Raw genomic sequence first — 11,103 nt, 5'->3', positions numbered from 1 at the left:
GGGGGTGGGATCTCAATTCAGACTGATTGTAGCAGAACGGCTCAATATGCCTGTACCATAACCACAATACAATTCGCCGACCTTACCACAACACTATAACCAGACCTCATATTAACAGCTATTATTTTCAATTCAGACTGATTCATTTTTTAAAAATTCTGCACTGATCTGTGGATTCGGAGTGATTTATCATGTGAAACAGTAATAGCAAATCATAACCATATTCAATCTTGCGATGGAGGCATTGCCTTCTGTCATGTGACCTTGCCCCATTCATTCTCAATTACCCCCACCAAACCAAGCACATACTTTAGGGGTCTGTACAAACTCAATGGAGGCGAGAGAGACGTGGCCTCCTACTGTAACTTTACCTTCTGCTGTGACTGTTTGACAGCGTTAACAAAAACAAGCATTTTATATCTTATAATCCTTCAACAGCAACCAAGATGGCATTGACTTAAATGTCGCATTTGAGAGTCTTACGGAGTTTCCATCTATTTCACTAAATATAGTAACTAAATGTTCTCTTTCGATACTACACTCGTACTGCGTCGTAAGCCGTTAGGCTGAGATGCTACAGGGAAAAGTCCTTTTTCTCCGATTTTTGAAGCCTTTTTCAATCACGCAGTGAAACTGCACAATGATTGGTTCGCGGAGTTCGATAGAAAGGAATCAATGGCATCCGCGTGAGCCAACGGAGACCGAACCCGCCAAAAGGGGTGGGGCATCGGGCTATATAAGCGGCCGTCTCACTCAGGCAAACTGATTCATTCTCTTTCAGCGACGACTGATATCTCTTCGCTGGATCCGAGACCTGAAGCCGTTCGAGCAGGTGAGATCATTGTTGACCAGTTTGCCACTTTGCGCAGCAGATCAGCCGCTTCTCCCTGCTCTCCGCTCTCTAGCAGCTCGCCTCTCTAGCAGCTTGCCGCTTCAAGCAGCCAGCCGCCTCAGCTCGCCGCCCCCGAGCAGCCCCTGATTGGCGCACTGCTTCCGGCAGCCGGATCAGTTCGCCACTCCCCAGCAGCTCTGCTCCCGCGCCGCTTCCCTAGTGCCCGGTCAGCGCAACGCTCGTGAGCCGCCTGCAGTATCGATCGCACTACCGCTTGCTTTTGATGAGGTTTGTATAAAAAGAGCAAATTTCCTAGAGGCGTTGTTTCAAATTTTGCGCCACAGCTGTGGCTGATGACGGGCACGATGAGTGCGTGCGATGCCTGGGGAAGTCCTACGCTGAAGCCGCGCTCATTGACATGACCTCTCCATATTGCGTGGATATGAGTCTGGCCTCTCTGCGCTCGCGGATAACTTTCTTTTCAGCAGTGACTTCGCCCTCAGGCTCTCCTGCTTCTCCTCCCAGGAGCCTGTGTGAGGAAGAAACAGCAAGGCAGAGATCCCAGCCGGATGAGATCGAGCTCATGTCGACTCAGGCCCGAAGTTCACCTGTCCACTTCTCCCCACCTGCACCTCAGCGATCTTTCTGCCAGCGGGCTGGCCTGGTCTCGTTCGATGAGTTCAAAGGCGAGTCACCAGGACTCCACGGCATGTTGTTAGCGGCCTCCAGATGCGGAAGGATTGGTGAGACTCCTCAGGACCACGCCTCCTTGACGTCTACCCAGCTGGTCAACGCCAGGACTTCTGTGGACACAGAGCTGATCACCTCAAAACATCTGTCCCTCATGCCCTCACTGTGGTTGACGGCATGGGGCAGAAGTCAGCCTGATGCACCGGTCAGGAAGAGGGGGAGGCTAAGTCCCACTTCGGCCGGACCACCCTCCAAACTGCCTCAGCCTCCACCTTCCTGTCACTCCTGTTCTGTTCCCCTGGACACCCGAAAACAATGTGTTTGTTGCCTGCACAGAGCCCAACATAGCACCCTGGCAGCGCACTGCCATTATAGCGGATTCAATAAAATCCGCAAACACAAACATTCTCAAAGTGAGAGCAAATTTCCTCTTCCACTATTTATGAGCACCACAGTTCCTTACAGCATAATTCAATGCCCAAACCAATACAACCCTCAGACCGGGGCCGAGGCATGGCAGGCCATCCCCGGAGGTCATATAAAGCTGTTCAATAAAAGTGAAGCTACGCATCAGTAATTCTGCCCAGAGGCCCCCATTATTCAACGGCGCGGTCCTATACCTAGACAGATGAAGATGCATGTCCTTCAGCCAGAGGTAAAACGTATGATGGCAAGGGGGCATAGAAGTGGTCCTCCCATTACAGAGCTTAGCCAGGCTTCTACAGCCAGTACTCTCGCCCCAAAAGGGATGGCTTCAGACCCATCCTCAATTTAAGACCTCTGAACCGGGCCCTGATGAAGCGCTCATTCAGAATGATCACTTTAAAGCAGATCCTCGCGCAAATACGCCCAGAGGACTGGTTCTTTTCCCTGGATTTGAAAGATGCTTACTTTCACATCCAGATAGCCCCCCATCACAAGCGCTTCTTGAGATTCGCTTTCAAGGGAGAGGCATATCAATATCAATAATCCTTCCGTTCGGACTGTCCCTGGCTCCCCACACTTTTACACAGATAGGGGTCTGCATTCTGAACTACCTTGACGGGGAGTGCGCATACAGAATTACCTCGATGACTGGCTCATTTTGGCCCAGTCAGAGGCGGAGCTGGTGGCTCACAGATCCCTCCTCCTCAACCACCTAGAGTGTTTGGGGCTCAAGATCAATTTTTCCAAGAGGCTTCTGTTGTCCCCCAGCCAGCGATTGCCATCTCCTGGGGGACACTATTGACTCCTAATTCGCATGAGGGCCATATAGTCTCACTGAGCATGCTCTGGCCATTCGCAGCTCACTGAAACCTTTACACTCCAGAACGGTTCCCCTGGCTGCTCAAGAGGTTTCAAAAGATGCTAGGTCTCATGAGCTCAGCATCGCCAGCTCTGCAGACTGGGCCTGCTCTCTGCTGTGGCCACTACGGTTTGAAAGCAAAACCTCAGGATTCTGCCCCGTACCTGGCTGACGCGGTCAGCCACATGATCAAAGATGAGCCAGGTGTGCGGTGCAGCCCCCTGCCCCGTGGGCTGAAACCAAGCTGAAGGCGTGAGCGGGGCAGCGTTGGGGATAGTTGGCGGTGGAAGGTGTCTTCCTTGGATACTTCCAAGGCGGGCACAGGGGAGCCCGCAATGCGTTGGCCATCTGACCTTTGGCATCCTGGCGGGATGAGTACAGAAGCAAACCATATCAACCGCCTGGAAATGCTGGCTGTATGTGAAGGCTCCTGCTGCTTACCACTCCACGGCGGGGGGCTATGTTCAAACCCCTATTCACTCTGGTGTGAAAAGCGTCCTAGAGTGAGGCCCAGACACCACCTGCTCTCGCGCTGAGGGCAGCACATGTGCAGGGCCTTCTGACACTAGGGGTCGGACATGTGTCTGTCCTGGGGCAACCGTCCCCTCTGAGGAAGGGATGGCTCCATCCCCAGACTGTTCAAAGATTTGGGACGTCTTTGTAGTAGGGGGGAAGGAGTCGACCTCTTAGCCTCCGGAAGAAACATTCTCACTGCCCAATCTAATTTTGCACATATTCAAGGATGCTCTGGCCACACGACTGGCCCAGTCCTGGGCTCCTTTAATGCTTTTTCCAACTAATCGCTCTGAATCCCCCAGGTCATCAGATGAATCAGGGAGGATGCCCACAAGGTCCTCCTGGTAGCCCTTCTGTGGAGGAGCCAACCATGGCCCTCGGACCTGTCGCTAGCGGAGCCATGGCTGATCCCCTTGACACGGTAACTCCTCTCTCAAGTGAACGGAACAATATGGAACCACAGACACGAGCAGTGGGCTCTCCATGTATGGCCTCTCGACGGGAGTTAGTAGATCTCCCAGATAGCATCATGAATACCATATTACAGGCTAGAGCTCTATCGACAAGGCACCTCTATAGCCTTAAATGGTCTGTTTTCACCACCTGGTGCACAGCCCGGGGTGAAGACCCGATCACTTGTGACATATCTCATATATTGTCCTTCCTCCAAGACTAATGGATAGGGGCCGGGTCTCCACTCTAACCCTTAAAGTCTATGTTGCGGCTATCGCAGCCTCTCATGCTCCTATAGTCTGTGGGTAAAAACAACCTGGCTGTTCGTTTTCTGAAGGGGGTTACCAGTAGCTGAACCCTCCATAGCCCCTTCATGATCCCCACATGTGGACCTATCGCTTACACCAGATTCAGTAGGGGACCGGGGCAAGAGAGCCGGCCCTTAGTTTGCGAACCGCTTCCGACTGTCTCTGTTGCTGAAAACCATTCTGCTAGTGGCGCTAACATCGGTTCTAGCAAGTTGGGTTAAGCAAGTAGGAGACTTACAGGCGCTCTCCGTGGGCCCCTCTTGTCTTGAGTTCGGGCCTGGTGACTTCAAGGTCATCCTGAAGCCAAGGCATGGGTATGTCCCGAAGGTTCTCTCAACTCCATACAGAGACCAGATTGTTTTGTTCTCAGAAAAGCGTTCACTCCCGCGCTTTCCATCCTTCTCCGGGATGATCAGAGACCTTGAAACTTTACTCTGCTGTTCCAGGGCTTTAAAACCAGCCTACATTGACCTTTGATCCGCGCCTCTTTTCTATTTCGACAGTCAGACAGCTCTTTGTGTGCTTCGGACGGCCGCACCAAGGGTCATTCGGGATCTCGAAGCCAAGTTCTATCCAGATGGATAGTGGACGCGGATAGCTATCGTTTACTCATCCTTTCCTATCCTATCCTCCTGTCTACAATGTCCAATAGGAGTTAGAGCACACTCCACAAGGGGCATGGCCTCCTCATGGGTGTGGTCTAGTGGCATTGCAGAAATCTGTGCGGCAGCCGGCTGGGCCTCGCCGTCAACATTTGTCAGGTTCTACAACCTGGATGTTCCTGTGCTACAAACGCAGGTCCAGTCAGCATAAGCCCAACGTCATGGTCAGTTTTTTCTTGTTGTCCAGCCTAGGACCCCGACTGCGTCCAGGTTCCTGGATTTAGCTTTGTCCCCTACACGTTCTCAAGCCCCTTGGTGCCTGAACTGTAGGAGGTCAACAAGATGACTGGTGTAATAACATCCCCGACTGGTCGGGAGGAATTTTAACCGTATTCGTTACATGATAGCACGGCGAACTCTGGGGGAATACCCGGTCATCATTCCTGATAGAAATTAGAGAGTTTTTGTCCCCATAGCATCTTAGCCTAAATGGCTTTACGGCGCAGTAGAGGCTTAGTATCGTAGGGAACTACTCGTTACTAACATAACCTCGGTATCCCTTAGATACGGATGAGTACTTCGTACTTTGCCGCCTACGTGTCAGACGCCTCATGTAGTCGCTTTCAGTCGAATTAAAACAGTTTTGCCTAATGAGACAGAGCCTCCTTATAGTAGCCTACCGCTTGCCCCGCCCCTTTTGGCGGGCTTGGGGGGGCTCCCTCACCATAGGTTTCTATCGAACTCCACGAACCAATAGTCGTGTAGTTTCACTGCGTGATTGAAAAAGGCTTTAGAAATTGGAGAAAAGGACTTTTCTCCAGCCTGAAACTTTCTGACGGTACTTGTTCGTGTCTAAAGGGAACGAGAAGTTACGTTAGTAGTGATGCGTTTACCTGAATGTCAAGGATTATGCTGAAGTTCTTTGTTGTACTTAGTACCAATAAGTTTCAAGAAATTGTTTAGAATATGTTTGTCATGAAGGGTTTATGAATTTTTCTTTTACACTCAAACTAGTGTTTCCTTTGAACACATGTGTGAAAGAGTTTTAGTTATTTGTTGACTTGCTGACCTACTAATGTAATGACTTTTGAGAAATGGTTTAGATTACAGATATGTTTGTCATATGTTTTTATAAATGCCTTTTTCAAGCAATGTTACTTTGTATTAAATAGAACATCTATAAAGAATCTATAAATAATGAAGATTTTTTTTTTGTTTGGAGCTCTTATTCTATTCAAAGTAGATTGTCTTTTTACAAACTGCTCTAAACAATGTGTTGACATCAGTTTACTACTGAAGGAGAGGATGAAGTGGATGCCGTCGCCCTGATCATATCCTTCCTTCTCTATATTAGTTATTTCATTAATATAGTGTGTGATTATTAATTAAGTTATTGATCAGTATTTAACCACTTGGTTTGATGCAAGAGTGGAAAGCGTAACAGTAAGCCTTTACAGGGCTGAGTCTATTTCCTTCCCAGGTCACAGGGCCATGTCAAAGAGGTCAGGACGACCTCCCATCTACGTGAGACATGAGAGATTGGACAACAGACTGTGATATTAATGTATCTGCTTGATATTAAGAAATCCTGTTTTAGCCTATATTTCTACTCTCTAAGATGAGGAGACTTTGCATAGTGTGTGTGTAACAAACCAGCTTTGATAAAATTCTAGCTGGGAGCTGAGCAGCCTTGAAGTTCTGATAAGTTCTCTTGTTATGTGTGTTAGTATCTGTCTGGCCACAGGGGAGAAGCTCGAATAGTCCCAGGACAAGCAGCTCAGCTGTCAGCGTCCAGGCGGTATCAGATATCACCGCCTTAGAGCTGCCACTTGTAGTAAGAATAGCTCGATGTGAAGAGCAGCCCCGCCTTCAGTCCATATGTGGAAAACTGTCTAAGTTTATCTAGGTTTGGAACCAATCAGAATTTTGCTGACTTATGCATTGACGCACTTAGCATCTCTTGTCAAGAGTATAATTGTTGGTGATTTGAGTTGTACGCAGAGAGCGTCCTACTTAACTCCATCTAGAGTACCGAAGCTTGACTTCTGCTGATGAAACCGCAAACCATGTTCTTCAGTACCTTTTCTTTTTAATTGAACACATCTCTCTGACTCCTGGTCTCTCATTACACACACATCTGGTCCTTTGGGTTTTAACTGTAAATTCCTCTACAGTTAAATGGTGGAGAATGTATACCGTCTTTAGTAGTATCCCCTGATCAATCAACAAACCAAGGTAGGAAAGATTTTACATTTAATATTACATTGTTAGTGACCGTCTGCATAAGCCGGAGGGGGTCGAGAGAAGGAAGAGCGGTAAACTCACTCAGGCGGAGGGGGTTAGACACCAGGCCCTGCGTGGGAGTGATATCTGGTGTCACCGTACACTTGGTAACCTAAGTAACCTTGTGAGTTAAAGGTTGGCCTGAAGTGCATCGGTAGGTCTTAGAGAAAAGACTATATTTAGAGAGCGTGTACAGTTACAAGGTAAAGTGCACCCTTTAGGTCTTAGAAGAGAGATGTGAATTTTAAAGGTGTGCACAGTCAAGAGAGGACTCGCACAACTGAGCCGTGAACGGTAAAAAGGGGGGCATTCTGGGTCAAAACACCGAGCAAAAAGGAAACCGCGTGAAAAAGCAGTAAAAAGAGGTAGTGCTGGGTCAAAGCACCGGAAGCCAAGGCAAAGTGCATTTACGGCTGGTGGAGCCATAGTGAGGGTATAGGAAAATACCAAAAGGAATGTAAGACGTGCTAGGCGGTTCTAGTCGAAACTGCTTCCAACTTCAACTAACAACGCAATTATTACAGACAGGGGTACCAGCCGAAGAATAGGTCAGTCAGTGGGTTATACAGAATACCAAAAAATTAGAGTTAAAAATAAATAGTGATAATCTATATACGATATATAGATAGATATATAGGTTAAGGGAAAGGATTGATTGATCTGGGGATGCATCAGAACAGCCTCAAAGAGTTAAAAATTTTATTTTCTAAGGACATAATTGATTGGACCACAGAATATGAAATTCTGGAATATACTTTGCAGTTTCATCACGCGAGAAGTCAAGTGCTGTTGGTAAGATCACACCCTAATCTCTATTTTGGTTTTCTGAGGATAGAAATATGATTCAATGTATTATGTAACTTGCCCAGCCTTGATAGAAATAATGAAACAGAAGAGCAATAAATGCTAGCAACAGCTCAGCTCTGAAGCTCTGACTTTAAAAATATTCTCCGGAGTTAATGGAAAGAATGGTCAGTCTGAACTTTGATTCTGATTGGAAAGTTAAAACAAACACTTTTGGCTTTACTAAACAAAGAAAGAACCAGAGAGATAAAATTTTTAAATGTATAAAAGCCTATTTGTTAAAAAGAACTCCCAGAAGCTAACTGAGTGATGATTTAATCTGATTCTTTGTGCATAGAAGATTTAAATGACAAAGAAATGATATCATAAGATCTACAATTTCCTAGTTCCTATATAATTGTTGGAAAGTCCTGACAAGGCATATTGAACAGAATTCTGGTTAGTACAAAAGACTGTAGGCACACAAATTGGTTGGGTGCAGCATTTTGGAAAAAACGTAGAAGCTTATGCTTTGCTTTAAAAAAGATAAAGATTGCTTTGACTGCAATGGCACAGATTGTTTTTATCTCATGCTAGCCACCGTGACTCTAGTTTAAGCTGTAAAAAGTAGCAGAGACATGTTCCTGAGTGGAAATTTGCCAATTCCAGTGAAAAATTATTGTTTTGCATATATGAGATGATAATGTTATAAACAAATGTGTAATTAACATAAATGGGGGTTTCAAGTTAATTTAAAAAAAGCACAGCTAGCATGACCTAAGTAACGATATATCTTGGGTCAGATAACCCCCTATTATAGATTTAGTAAAAACCATTGTTGAAATTCCAAAGCTAAAGCCAAAATTAAGTGAATGAATACATACAAGTTGATTTAAGTGGCCAGACAAGGACTGCTAAAGAACTTTGAGAAACATTTTCGTTACCAAAAAAGCAGTAATGAAAATACAAACAAGAAGTACATATCATTTTACCAGAGAAGAAGAGTTTTTAAAAGCTGGAGGCACAGAAGGGTAAAATGATAGTATGATGAAATTATGTTGCGAAAATAGATATGAAAGTAAATTACTTTAAGTCCTGGAATCTTTGCTAGTTTCTCTCTCATTCAAAAGTCATTCTAGTAAAATGCTGTTTATCTGAGTATAATAATGTAAGTGATAAGCCTTCTATTTATGAAGTACTTTTTTTTTTTTGCTTTTGGGAGGAGTGTTTCAGTCGAAATCATAGATGACTGAATAGTGTTGGGGACATGGCTACAAAGGGTTCCCGTTTGGCCCATTAAGAGGGAGCGGCCAATTAGTTAAAATGTGAAAGTGTAGTTAAATGTTCAGCTTTAATGCATTTTAAGAGTAAGAGATTGTAATAAAAATGACTGAATATGTTGGAACCTGCTATTTGCAGAAGAAGAAGCCGCGAAAGAGGTGCATGCATCATGGCTTTGACCAGACCCCCTGGGCAGCCTATATAGGTAATGATTTTAGACCAATTGAACAGTTGTGTTTCCTATTTTGTTCTATGGGTAGTGCCTTTATCTACATCTTTATTGTGCAGTCTTACTACTACATCATACACAGGAGCCTGACTGGCTCTCCCGTGCAGAGAGAAATGTAAACGATATTACACTGAAGCTGGAATGTGGTGGCTGACATCTAAATTTACTGATAGCTTGGCATATGATGATGGTTTGAAAGAGATGTAAGCTTACATAGTAGTAGTGTGAGTAGCACTTGTCTCAGTCTAATTTTTTAACTTTTTTTAGTAAGGTGGTAATCAATGTAATCTCATGGTTTTCAGGGGTTGATTGCACCTTTCCTAAGCTGCACTTGAGAGAAATACTTTGGATTCTGGAAGAACATAGGGGTCGTGCAGTGGAAAAGCTGTGAGTTCTCCAGTGCATGAGGGAGGTGATTTCTCCAATGTGAGATGCAAGATCACCTCTTCTACTGCGTGGCCAATAAAGAGGAGGACAACCCCTAAAAGGCGGGGGTCCACGCCACTGGAGCACACCACATGAAGGGAGTATTCATCTCTCTCTCTCTCTCTCTAAGTGTATGTGAGATTGTGGAGTTGGCCCGGATGTGATATAGGCCCTAGAGCATCATTAAAAGGGGAACCTGCGTAGGAAGTACACAACCAGCAACTGCTTCTGCCTACTAAAAAAATGTGAACTTGTAAGCTCCTCCAGACTGATCCCCCATCAACAACCGGCATTCCTTGAGCTTGTTATGAATACGAAGCGGTCCACACTCAATGATTCAACATACTGCCGAGGGGATCACACACCTGAAGAACAGAAGCTTATTTATAAAAAAGGAAGTAATGGCAATGGGCTTTTTTACGAACCATCTGAGACCATGTATGACAGCCTTTAATGTTTTGGAGCAAAATTTCTTATGAGGAGGCTGAAGAGATGATATTATTGACACTAATAAAGTTATCATATGTAGTTTTTTTTTTTACCTCATGTGCAGAGTCATTAGCCTGGCATAAGAATGATTACAAGATCTGGTGTTGCTAATATACCACCTACCACAAAATGGCGAACTGCTTTTTGCTAACTCAAAGCGATGGTATGGAAGATGACAAAGTTGTTTAAGGGTAATAAGATTTTAATTAAGAGGTAAAATTATTTTAAAAAGAGAAATCCTTGCATTTATGTCTATTTTAAACAGTCCTACACTGAAGTACTTAGATATATCGAGACTTTGACATTTTTTAAACACACACCCCCTATTGTGATGCTTAAATACAACCGGATTATTTATGTTATTATCGAACGAATTTGATATTTAATCGTCTAAGTTAAAGTTTGTTGAAAACGGTACAAAATAAAGAAATAAAGAAATAAAAGCGTAATATTTTGCACGGTAAGAGAGATATTGCTTGAGTGGAGGCAGGGATGGGGCTTCTGCTTTCTCTTATCGGGCCTGCTCAGCAAGTATTAAACAAAACACAGCCATGATATTAAAGACCAAAAAACAACCCAGCTGATTTTCCGTCAAATATTAAAAATCTTAGGAAACAGGGAGGCAAGCGCACCTTTGAGACTAGATAGAGTAGAGATACAAACTAGGTAAAACTGATAGAAAAAAATAAAATAAAAAAACGTTAAGTTTAAATCCTTCCGATTTAACACCAAAAGCAAACCTTGAATAGGAGCTGTTTCAATATTCTTGTTTTGAGTATGTACATGCGTGAGGATGACTACTCTATATTTTGGGGGATGATTCTGTTCCTGTTTTGTTTCTATTTTGTCACTAACCTCTGGAATAAGTGTTTTATGATTACAGATGGGTTAAGTGGAATGGTTTTAGAGAAGTCGATAATTCTGAG

The sequence above is a fragment of the Cyprinus carpio genome, chromosome A4, assembly GCF_018340385.1.
Source record: "Cyprinus carpio isolate SPL01 chromosome A4, ASM1834038v1, whole genome shotgun sequence".
NCBI classification, from domain to species: Eukaryota; Metazoa; Chordata; class Actinopteri; order Cypriniformes; family Cyprinidae; genus Cyprinus; species Cyprinus carpio.
Note: the sequence above shows the minus strand (reverse complement) of the source record.